The sequence below is a fragment of the Pseudophryne corroboree genome, chromosome 1, assembly GCF_028390025.1.
Source record: "Pseudophryne corroboree isolate aPseCor3 chromosome 1, aPseCor3.hap2, whole genome shotgun sequence".
NCBI lineage: Eukaryota > Metazoa > Chordata > Amphibia > Anura > Myobatrachidae > Pseudophryne > Pseudophryne corroboree.
The window spans coordinates 123,883,025-123,895,151 of NC_086444.1; the positions used below are offsets into that span (position 1 = coordinate 123,883,025).

At 41.8% G+C, this 12,127-nt stretch overlaps 1 long non-coding RNA gene across 1 annotated transcript in view; it reads right to left on the reverse strand.

Annotated features, from left to right (window-relative positions):
* Window positions 1-10,765: 10,765 nt before the first annotated feature.
* The window catches only part of LOC134983123 (uncharacterized), a 169,033-nt gene continuing 167,671 nt past the window's right edge, over window positions 10,766-12,127 (reverse strand). Inside the window, exon 3 of the long non-coding RNA XR_010191648.1 lies at window positions 10,766-10,948. This is a non-coding gene — a long non-coding RNA (uncharacterized LOC134983123). The remainder of the gene's footprint in view (window positions 10,949-12,127) is intronic.

The following is a 12,127-nucleotide window of genomic DNA, read 5'->3' on the forward strand; positions in this document are numbered from 1 at the left end:
CAAAGTATTCGCCAGAGGAGTCTATGCAAAGTAGTATGTGCTCAAACCACTTGGAAAAGCAGCTGAACCAGTCCAGCTTCTACATGCTAGATGAATGTGTCCACTGCAGCTTCCGGTGACTCAAAACAAATCCCACGTATCTTGCGCTTGATTTGTGGAAACACGAAGAAGTCACAGGGGGCCAGATCTGGACTGTACAGCAGATGACCAAGCTCCTGGATGCATTGATGGGCCACCACTTTCCTGGACTTGTGGGCAGGTGCATTGTCGAGATGGAGAAGGCACCATGAGCATGAGTTTTTGGGCGGTGTCTCGAAATGGCTTCCAGCAATTGCGGCAGACATTAGTTGTCGTAAAAGTCCCCAGTCATGGTGTGTAGTCTTGGCCATAAAAACAGTCACCATCTGCTTAGTGACACTGCGCTCACTTTGGAACTTCTGTGGCAGTGCACCACAAACTGGGGTCCACTGGGCGACTGTTGTTTGGTCCCAAGGTCGAAACTGTAGATCCACGATTCATCACCACTGATGATCTCCCAGACAGAGTATGAGTGACTGCCATCAATCTTGGCCAGCATGTTACGGCACCAAGTCACTTGAGCCTCCTTCTGCTCTTGAGTCAGCGTGCAGAAACCTTGCTCAGGCCAAGCTTTTCGTGGAGTATCAAGGGCATGGATCCCAAAGAGATGCCTGTCTCCTTCTCTATACTGGGCCATGGTCACCCTGGCGTCCACCTTAACTATGGCCCGTACAGCAGCAACATTGTCCTCCGTGATGGCGGACACAGGTCAGCAGGAGCACTCCTCATCTTCCAGGGTCCGTCTCCCATACCAAAATTCTGCATACCACTGAAACACAGTGGTTCACAGTGATGCTTTCTCCCCAAAAGCAGCTTGCCGTAGGTCAAAACTCTCCTGCTGTCACAGGCCACTCTTGTAGTCGTAGAAGATGAAGGCTCTCCAAAGGACTCCACAATGAGTTTGTGAAGAAAGTGAACATGCTGACTTCTTTAGTGTGCAGTGCTGTTTATTTATGTTTTTGTGCCTTGACATTTCACAAGACCTTTAGTCAGAGATTACAGTTCACAACCAGTCAAAAGTCATATACAGTGCCTAGTATATGAAGTGGCTAGTTATAAAGTGGCAGCTTAAAATCAATAATAGTGTTATACCTGAATGTCATTAGTTACATCCTCAACTGATATCGATTGCGAATTGACTCCTCCTCTCTCCTTCTCATCAACAGGTAAACCTATGCAGATCACAATTGCAGCCAATTTCAACTATTGTTAATAAAGTATTACTAGGAAAACCGAAGGCAAACAAACAACAAACCATCATTACTACAGAAGGACTACCTTACAACATCAAAGCTCATAGTCATTATGTGGCCTCTCCACACCTCTGCAATGAGAACTCCAGGACCAGGCTTACCACCCCATCCAGCTGAAAACATCAGGTCTGCCCCCAGGTCTAACCCTCTACATCAGCAGGGAGCTATGGGGGAGAGCACCAGGAGCAGGCTCAGGAGCAACATTTCCATCGGACTTGAGTGTGCTCTCCACATTCTCATGCCCACCCGTTCTGCTCCCATGAGACCAGGACATTTATAATTTTATTAAAATAATGTTATCCTAATTTCCCCCCCTTCCATTGGTTACCTGAAAATGTTGGTCAACCATGTGTTGTTTTTTTCCGCTCTTCCACCCCAGTGTGTGCTATTCCTGTAATGTGTAACCCCACTGATTGCACACCTTGCCAGTGTGACATACGCAGTGCAGATGGTGGCCTCGGATGGTTCTTCCTTGGGCAGGATGTTCTTCATGTGGATCTTTCCAAACAGGGTACACCATACTACTACTACTACTACTACTACTATTACACAAGTGTCAGTTTTCACATGTATGCATAGGGTCCTTGTATGGCTCACGTCCCACAGTATAACTTTTGTAGTGCGCCCAACATGGCCGCCTCATCTGGTACGCTCATGGATGGGATGAAAAATACATGGACCTGACTGTTTCATTGGGACCCTACTCTTAGCATTAGGACACTGATATCACCCCGTTTTGTGTCATCTCTTCTAGGGGTAGACTATTCAACTCAGGATAATCCTACGCAGCGCATCCAAGATGGCTGCCTCACCTGGTACCTCCGAGGGTGGAATACACAACCCTTGGAAGTTGTTGCCCAAAATGCCTACACCAATCCTGCATTATGCTTACTGTGTGCTCAAGGTTTCTTTTTATATCTGTGTGGCTTCTGTATTGCTGTATTACTTAAATCTTCTGTATCATGTGCATTGTTTTTGATGTCTGTAAAGCGCCTTGAGCCCTGTTGGAGAAAGAGCGCTATATAAATAAAATTATTATTATTATCATTATTATTAATTTTATTATTATTATTATTATTATTATTACTACAGGTTGAGTATCCCTTATCTAAAATGCCTGGGACCAGGGGTATTTTGGATATCGGATTTATCCGTATTTTGGAATAATTGCATACCATAATGAGATATCATGGTGATGGGACCTAAATATAAGCACAGAATGCATTTATGTTTCATATACACCTTATACACACAGCCTGAAGGTCATTTTAGACAATATTTTTTATAACTTTGTACATTAAACAAAGTGTGTCTACATTCACACAATTCATTTATGTTTCATATACACCTTATACACACAGACTGAAGGTCATTTAATACAATATTTTTAATAATTTTGTGTATTAAACAAAGTTTGTGTACAATGAGCCATCAGAAAACAAAGGTTTCACTATCTCACTCTCACTCAAAAAAGTCTGTATTTCGGAATATTCCGTATTTCGGAATATTTGGATATGGGATACTCAACCTATATTATTATTATTATTATTATTATTATTATCTCCTAGCTCTGGCTTTCCTTATGCTGTAAACGGGTGCTTGGTCGCATTGACCCGACCTACCCGTGTATACTGCACCGTGACCTAAGCCTGCAAGTTGGATTCCTAGGTCACTGGACCCGGTTTAACACTTTTCCGCTGAGCTGCTCCCGGGGAATCGCGGCAATAACTCAGGTTTTTAGCGGCAGTGGTAATGGGGTATAAGTGTGCATGTTATGAGAGTTGTATTACAATGTGAATTGCTATGGGCAATGACAAGCTGCTGTTTGTAAACACAAATGTAATGTACTGTAGCTGGTTAATATTCCATGGTCTAATAGTCTCCTAGATGTAAACAATTAAGCCAAGTCCTCTGCAGCTGCACTCAGTAATCACTTTATAATGGACACAATGTGCCTATTGCATTCAGGTAACAATTAAGCAGACCCTCATTAAATGTCACACACGTTTTTCAGCAATGACTTTATTAAGTTTTAAATCTTTGTCTGGTTCAGTAGCTTTAAACACCGAAAACACCTATTAAAGCTTATCTTTGATTCTACACTGCTCAAGAAAATAAAGGGAACACTTAAACAACACATCCTAGATCTGAATGAATGAAATATTCTTATTAAATACTTTGTTCTTTACATAGTTGAATGTGCTGACAACAAAATCACATAAAAAATTATCACTGGTCTGGAAATCAAATTTATTAACCCACGGAGGTCTGGATTTGGAGTCACACTCAAAATAAAAGTGGAAAAACACACTACAGGCTGATCCAACTTTGATGTAATATCCTTAACCACTTGCCTGGCATGGTCGCATCAGATGCGGTCATGCCTGCAAGTCCTCTATCTGACCTGGTCGCACGGCATGCGAACAGTCAGATAGAGAGTGTTAGCAGCGGCAGGGAAGTTTCCTCCGCTGCTGCTGTCAGAGGGACCGGACGGTCCCTCTGCCTCCCTGCACTCTCCCGGTGTCTGCCGTGCTGGCGATCACTGCTGATCGGTCAGCACGGCAGGATCTCCCTCCTCCAGCGGCTGCAGACAATGGCAGCCGCTGGGGAGTGTAAATAAACCCTCCCTAGCTGCCCCCACACCCCCCCTGCATACCTCAAGGCTGTCTCGGCTTTCAAAATAAAAGCCGCGATGGTCACGATGTTCCCGATGGTCGCGATGTTCCTGATCGATGTTTCGATGTTTGGGGGGATTTTACAAAGAATTTTAAAAAAAAAATCTTTTTTTTTAACTAAAATCATTTGGGATAGGGTTAAATTCATGTTCTTCACCTAATTCACTCATAAAAAAAACCCTGACAATTTCGGAGCATTTTTTTGCAAAATAAATCGTCAGTTAAGTGGTTAAAACAAGTCAAAATGAGGCTCAGTAGTGTGTGTGTGGCCTCCATGTGCCTGTATGATCTCCCTACAACGCATGGGCATGCTCCTGATGAGGTGGCGGATGGTCTCCGGAGGGATCTCCTCCCAGACCTGGACTAAAGCATCCGCCATCTCCTGGACAGTCTGTGGTGCAACGTGGCATTGGTGGATGGAGCGAGACATGATATCCCAGATGTGCTCAATTGGATTCAGGTCTGGGGAACGGGCGGGCCAGTCCATAGCATCAATGCCTTCGTCTTGCAGGAACTGCTGACGCACTCCAGCCACATGAGGTCTAGCATTGTCTTGCATTAGGAGGAACCCAGGGCCAACCGCACCAGCATATGGTCTCACAAGGGGTCTGAGGATCTCATCTCGGTACCTAATGGCAGTCAGGCTACCTCTGGTGAGCACATGGAGGGCTGTGCGGCCCCCCAAAGAAATGCCACCCCTCACCATTACTGACCCACTGCCAAACCGGTCATGCTGGAGGATGTTGCAGGCAGCAGAACGTTCTCCTTGGCGTCTCCAGACTCTGTCATGTCTGTCACATGTGCTCAGTGAGAACCTGCTTTCATCTGTGAAGAGCACAGGGCGCCAGTGGCGAATTTGTCAATCTTGGTGTTCTCTGGCAAATGCCAAACGTCCTGCACGGTGTTGGGCTGTAAGCACAACCCCCACCTGTGGACGTCGGTCCCTCATACCACCCTCATGGAGTCTGTTTCTGATCGTTTGAGTAGACACATGCACATTTGTGGCTTGCTGGAGGTCATTTTGCAGGGCTCTGGCAGTGCTCCTCCTGTTCCTCCTTGCACAAAGGCTGCGGTAGCGGTCCTGCTGCTGGGTTGTTGCCCTCCTACGGCCTCCTCCACGTCTCCTGATGTACTGGCCTGTCTCCTGGTAGCGTCTCCATGCTCTGGACACTATGCTGACAGACACAGCAAACCTTCTTGCCACAGCTCGCATTGATGTGCCATCCTGGATGAGCTGCACTACCTGAGCCACTTGTGTGGGTTGTAGACTCCGTCTCATGCTACCACTAGAGTGAAAGCACCGCCAGCTTTCAAAAGTGACCAAAACATCAGCCAGAAAGCATAGGAGCTGAGAAGTGGTCTGTTTTCACCACCTGCAGAACAACTCCTTTATTGGGGGTGTCTTGCAAACTGCCTATAATTTCCACCTGTTGTCTATTCCATTTGCACAACAGCATGTGAAATTGATTGTCAATCAGTGTTGCTTCCTAAGTGGACAGTTTGATTTCACAGAAGTGTGATTGACTTGGAGTTTCATTGTGTTGTTTAATTGTTCCCTTTATTTTTTTGAGCAGTGTATATAAGGCCCCCAGTGATCGCACCATTTTACTTCGGCTGTGTAGGTTGTAGTGAACGGATGCGTCCGTGTGATGTCTGTCCAGGGGGGCTCTGTTTTTGTCCATCAAGGGGCTGGGGCTCCAGGGGTGCTGTGTTCCAGCAAGGGGGTGGGACTGCTGTGTTCAGGGGTACTCTTTCTGTCCATAAAGGGGTTGCTGTACAATCAGTATACAGTGTACTATAACCATACCCGTATTGTGAGTTACACTGTAGATGATCCATGCTTTGTTGTAAAGGGGTCCTCTGCCAATCTAGTTATAGCTAAATAATACATAAGTAAAATAAATAAATTTTATATATATATATATATATATATATATATATATATACACACAAGAATGGTATCAAGTTGCGCTCGGGATATGAAAAAGCAGCACCTCTAGAAGAATCCCTCGTCAGCAAGGATTCACAAATGATAAATACATACAGAATCTGAGGGCGCTAGTGACTTATTGCAGACAATCAATATAGTTTAAAATTTATTCTTAAAATACAATGTATGTCTCTACTTCATCTTTTCAAATAACATTGTTATCATACAGGATGGATACAACATCAACAGATTTCGATATACACCAATCAAGTTTTGGCTCAATTACAGTACCCAATTCAAATATATACCAATCAGGTTTTAATCAGATGTAGAACCCCAAGGGTTCTACATCTGATTAAAACCTGATTGGTATATATTTGAATTGGGTACTGTAATTGAGCCAAAACTTGATTGGTGTATATCGAAATCTGTTGATGTTGTATCCATCCTGTATGATAACAATGTTATTTGAAAAGATGAAGTAGAGACATACATTGTATTTTAAGAATAAATTTTAAACTATATTGATTGTCTGCAATAAGTCACTAGCGCCCTCAGATTCTGTATGTATGTATGTATATATATATATATATATATATATATATATATATATATATTGGTGCAAAACCCCAGTGTACTATACTATTATTTCTCTGTGACACTGCCGGTCAGACCACAGTGTATAATCATACACATATTGTTCCACTGTAGATGGTCCATGCTTTATTGTACATGATGGGGTCCTCTGCCAATTTAGGGGTGCACCAGTTATAGCTAAATAATATATCATTTCAAATAAATATATATATATATATATACATACATACACACACACACACACACACACACACACACACACACACACACACACACACACACACACACAGCTTTAAGGCAACACTCCCTTTACCTAGTATAGCATTTCCAGCGGCACCCAGATCATGAAATAATCACAATGGCAGGATATAAATGCAATGTTTCAATGCTTTACTTCACATCGTCATCAGGTAAATACACACAAACATGTACAAGCTTCTCACCTTATTATATCCCCACCATGTGCCACGTCGTCTGCCGTACAGCGGAAGCCGGAAACATGGTGCCCACAGATGACGTCATATCCCTCTATCCGTTGCCACAGTAACCGGCACTAATAAAAACAATAACAATATACGAAAGGCAGAAGATGAATATACTGTAGCAAATAGAAACACCATGACGATCATAATATACTGTATATCATCACAATAAATAATGATTGGGTTATGAAGACGGATATCACGAATTTAATAAGTACAGCACCTACCCAACATTTCTTAAGTAGGCGTAATGGATGTTATAAATGTATCAATTGTGTCACATGCCGTTAATGATAGCGGGTTAAAGTTTCTGTCACCCATATAGTGTGAAAAAATTCTGTATTCGACATAAGGTGACCTGCACAACAAAATATATTGTTTATTTTATAAAATGCCCTTGTGGGTTACACTATGTTGGCAAAACCGACAGAACATTACGCGAGCGGATGGCGGCACACCGATCAAGTATTCGTGCTGCATTAGAGTCTGGCCACAGTGAACATCCTGTTGCTCGCCATTTCGCGAGGTGGGCCACAGTATGGCTAATTTGAGGTACATGATCATTGATCATCTGCCTGCATCCTTACGTGTGGGTAACCGTTCACTTAATTACCTAAATGTGAATCAGGTTGGATCCACCGGTTAGGAACACTCACACCGCGTGGACTTAAAGATAATTTAGGTTTACATGACTTTATTTAAGCTGGTACCACTGCGTTTATCACTTTATTTATTGTGATGATATATATTATATCTGTAATGTCTTTATTAGTACCGCGATCGTCATGGTGTTTCTATTTGCTACAGTATATTCATCTTCTGCCTTTCGTATATTGTTATTGTTTTTATTAGTGCCGGTTACTGTGACAATGGATAGAGGGAGATGACGTCATCTGTGGGCGCCATGCTTCCGGTTTCCGCTGTACTGCAGACGACGTTGCACATGGTGGGGATATAAGGTGAGAATCTGGTACATGTTTGTGTGTATTTACCTAAAAACGATGTGAAGTAAAGCATCGAAACGTTGCATTTATATCCTGCCTTTGTTATTATTTCATGATCCAGGTGCCGCTGGAAACGCTGTATGTACAGTACCAGTCAAAAGTTTGGACACACCTTCTCATTCAATGGTTTTTATTTATTTTAATTATTTTCTACATTGTAGATTATTACTGAAGAAGACATCAAAACTATGAACGAACACATATGGAATTATGTTTTATATTTTGGATTCCTCAAAGTATCCCCTTTTTGCTTTGATGACAGCTTTGCGCACTCTTGAAATTCTCTCAGTCAGCCTCATGAGGTAGTCTCCTGAAATGGTTTTGAATTAACAGGTGTGACTTGTCAAGTGTCAGTCTGTGGAATTACTTGCCTTCTTAATGTGTTTGAGACCATCAGTTGTGTTGTGCAGAGGTAGGGTTAGTTAGTACACAGTGGACAAGCCATTTGACTACTGTTGTAATCCATACTCAACTCAGCAAAGAGAAACGACAGTCCATCATTACTTTAAGACATGAAGGTTAGTCGATACGGAAAATTTAAATAACTTTGAATGTATCCTCAAGTGCAGTTGCAAAAACCATCACACGCTATGATGAAACTGTCTCTCATGAGGACCGCCCCAGTAAAGGAAGACCAAGAGTAACCTCTGGTGCAGAGGATAAGTTCATTAGAGTTACCAGCCTCAGAAACCGCTACTTAACAGAAGCTCAGGTTAGAGCACACATAAATTCTTCACAGAGTTCAAGTAGCAGACAAATCTCAACATCAACTGTTCAGAGGAGACTGCGTGAATCAGGCCTTCATAGTCGAATTGCTGCCAAGAAGCCACTACTGGGGATGAACAACAAGAAGAAGAGAATTGTTTGGGCCAAGAAACACATGGAATGGACATTAGACCAGTGGAAATCTGTACTTTGGTCTGATGAGTCCAAATTTGAGATTTTTGGATCCAACCGCCGTGTCTTTGTGAGACGCAGAGAAGGTGAGCGGATGGTTTCTGCATGTGTGGTTCCCACTGTGAAGCATGGAGGAGGTGTGATGGTGTGGGGGTGCTTTGCGGGTGACACTGTTGGTGATTTATTCAAAATTCAAGGCACACTTAACCAGCATGGTTACCACGGCATTCTGCAGCGCAATGCCATTCCATCTGGTTTGCGCTTACTGGGACCATCATTTGTTTTTCAACAAGACAATGACCCCAAACACACGTCCAGGCTATGTAAGGGCTACTTGACCAAGAAGGAAAGTGATGGAGTGCTGCGTCAGATGACCTGGCCTCCACAATCACCCAACCTAAACCCAATTGAGATGGTTTGGGATGAATTAGACCGCAGAGAGAAGGAAAAGCAGCCAACAAGTGCTCAGCACCTCTGGGAACTCCTTCAAGGCTGTTGGAAAACCATTCCAGGAGACTACCTCATGAAGCTGATTGAGAGAATACCAAGAGTGTGCAAAGCTGTCATCAAAGCAAAAGGGGGCTACTTTGAGGAATCCAAAATATAAAACATATTTTGATTTGTTTAACACTTTTTTGTTGACAACATAATTTCATATGTGTTCTTTCATAGTTTTGATGTCTTCAGTATTAATCTACAATGTAGAAAATAATTAAAATAAATAAAAACCAGTGAATGATATATATATATATATATATATATATATATATTTGTTGCTAAACCCCAGTCTACTATACTATTATTTTTCTGTGACACTGCCGGTCAGACCGTAGTGTATAATCAAACAGGCATTGAATTTGTGCCACTGTAGGTGAAATTAAACCACATAGTTAGATTACTGTTTCTGACTCATACACGTATTGTGTGATACTGTAGGTGAAAGTGAACCACAGTGCTATTATTTCTGACTCATACACGTATTGTGTGACACTGTAGGTGAAATTAAACTGCAGTGTTAGATTACTATTTCTAATTTATACATGTTATACATGTTTAGATTACTGAACATGTTTATACATAATTAGATTACTGTTTCTGACTCATACACGTATTGTGTGATACTGTAGGTGAAACTGAACTGTAGCGTTATTATTTCTGACTCATACACATATTGTGTAACACTGTAGGTGAAATTAAAACCACAGTGTTAGATTACTATTTATGACTCATACACATATTGTGTAACACTGTAGGTGAAAGTGAACCACAGCGTTAGATTATTATGTCTCATACACATATTATGTGACACTGTAGGTGAAATTAAACCCCAGTGTTAGATTACTATTTCTTACTCATACATATTTTGTGTGACACTGTAGGTGAAAGTGAACCACAGCGTTAGATTATTATTTCTGACTAATACATGTATTGTGTTACATTGTAAATGAAAGTGAACAGCAGCATTAGATTATTATTTATGACTCGTACACATTTTGTGTGACATTGTAAGTGAAAGTGAACAGCAGCATTATATTATTATTTGTGACTCGTACACATTTTTGTGTGACACTCTAGGCAAAAGTAAACCATAGCAATATATTATTATTTCTGACTCATACACATATTGTGTGACACTGTAGGTGGTAAACTTGTTGTACAAATTGTGGTGTGTGCTGTACCCCCCTTGGTTCATGTTTGCTGATAGATATGGAGGATGAACAATTGAGAGGAGAGCAAGAAGCACATACTAGTGCTGCAGGTGCTGCCACCAGTCATGACGATACAAGTCCGTCAATGTCATCTACTGAGGCCAATGCCCAAGTGCACAGAGGGCTTAAGTCAGGGCATGTAAAATCAAAGAAGCAATTTTATTTTACAGTGGTAAGGAAAAAAACATCAAAAAGAAAGTTAACTGTAGAGAAACATGAAAGTGGCAAGGAAAGGTCTTGGCCTTTAAGTGGTGGTTCTGCAACTGTCAGTGAAGGATCTTCTTCTGCATCTCATGATGTTGCAAGAACTTTTCGCCAAGAGTCTAGAAGAGGTGTAAAAAAGAAAAAGAAAAAAATACTAAGGAAATAGAACAAATTGCATTCAGAACCGTCACACATTACTGAGGAATATTTAGGGGTGTCTATGTCAGCTATGTGTGATTCTGACATTTCTCACACTGTCCTCATAGAGAAGCCTCTTTCACCTCCTTCCACCATTTCTGCACCATCTGCACATGTGGGAAGCAGTACAATTAGAGATGGTAAAATGAGGACATAATAGAAATTGAGGATTCGTGTGTGGAAGTAGAACAGGATGAGGGGGATATGTGTGTACAACTATCTGACACTGAGGATGATGATGATGATGATGATGATGTTTGTGTAAGTCAGCAACCAGTGGCTGCAGTTCTTGTCCATGATAAAAAGAAAGCCATCGGGATGCCTGGGCATGAGATAAAAAAAAGCCACCTCTTGGATATGGGATAATTTTTCCACAAATCCTGACAATGTTTGTGAAGGCATCTGCTCCATTTGTGAAGCCAAAGTTAGTAGAGGTAGGGACGTCAGCCTTCTAGGCAACTCCTCAATGTTACGTGATTTGCGGCAAGTTCATGAAATTTATTGTACAAGACTATAAAGTAATAACCACCCTCATCATCAACCTCCTCATTAGTGATCGGAGGGAGTCTTTCCCAAAAAATGTGTTGTGGGGGCCCAAGCAAAGCAAGCACTTCAGCCACAAAAGTGTCAGTCACATTCACTGAAGTGCTTGGTTTGTTAAACTGTGAATGCCCTTTTTAATATGCATTATGGGGGGAGGGGGGTTCCCAAGGACCATTCCGTCTTGCACTACTTCTCTTTTCTGCCAATGCTGTGTAGCAATGTTTCATAGATGTGCTGTAAACTGCCGTGTGTTTGTGCTGCTGCTCTGTTATTTAGTAACCAGCCAGCTCACTGCAGCCTTTGGACAATATTGGTGAAAACAATATTGTGAGCTGTGAGGTGGTCAAAATTGACTGAACATGACTGTAAATTAATGTTATTGAAGTTAATAATACTGTAGTAACAAAAACAGGCCCAAATTGTTCGATTTTAACTGTTCTTATGATTTTTTTTTACAAAAATACAGATCCAAAACCAAAACTAAAAAACACACAAGGGCGGTTTTGGCAAAACCAAATACAGATCCAAAACACAAGGTATACATAGATCAAACACCA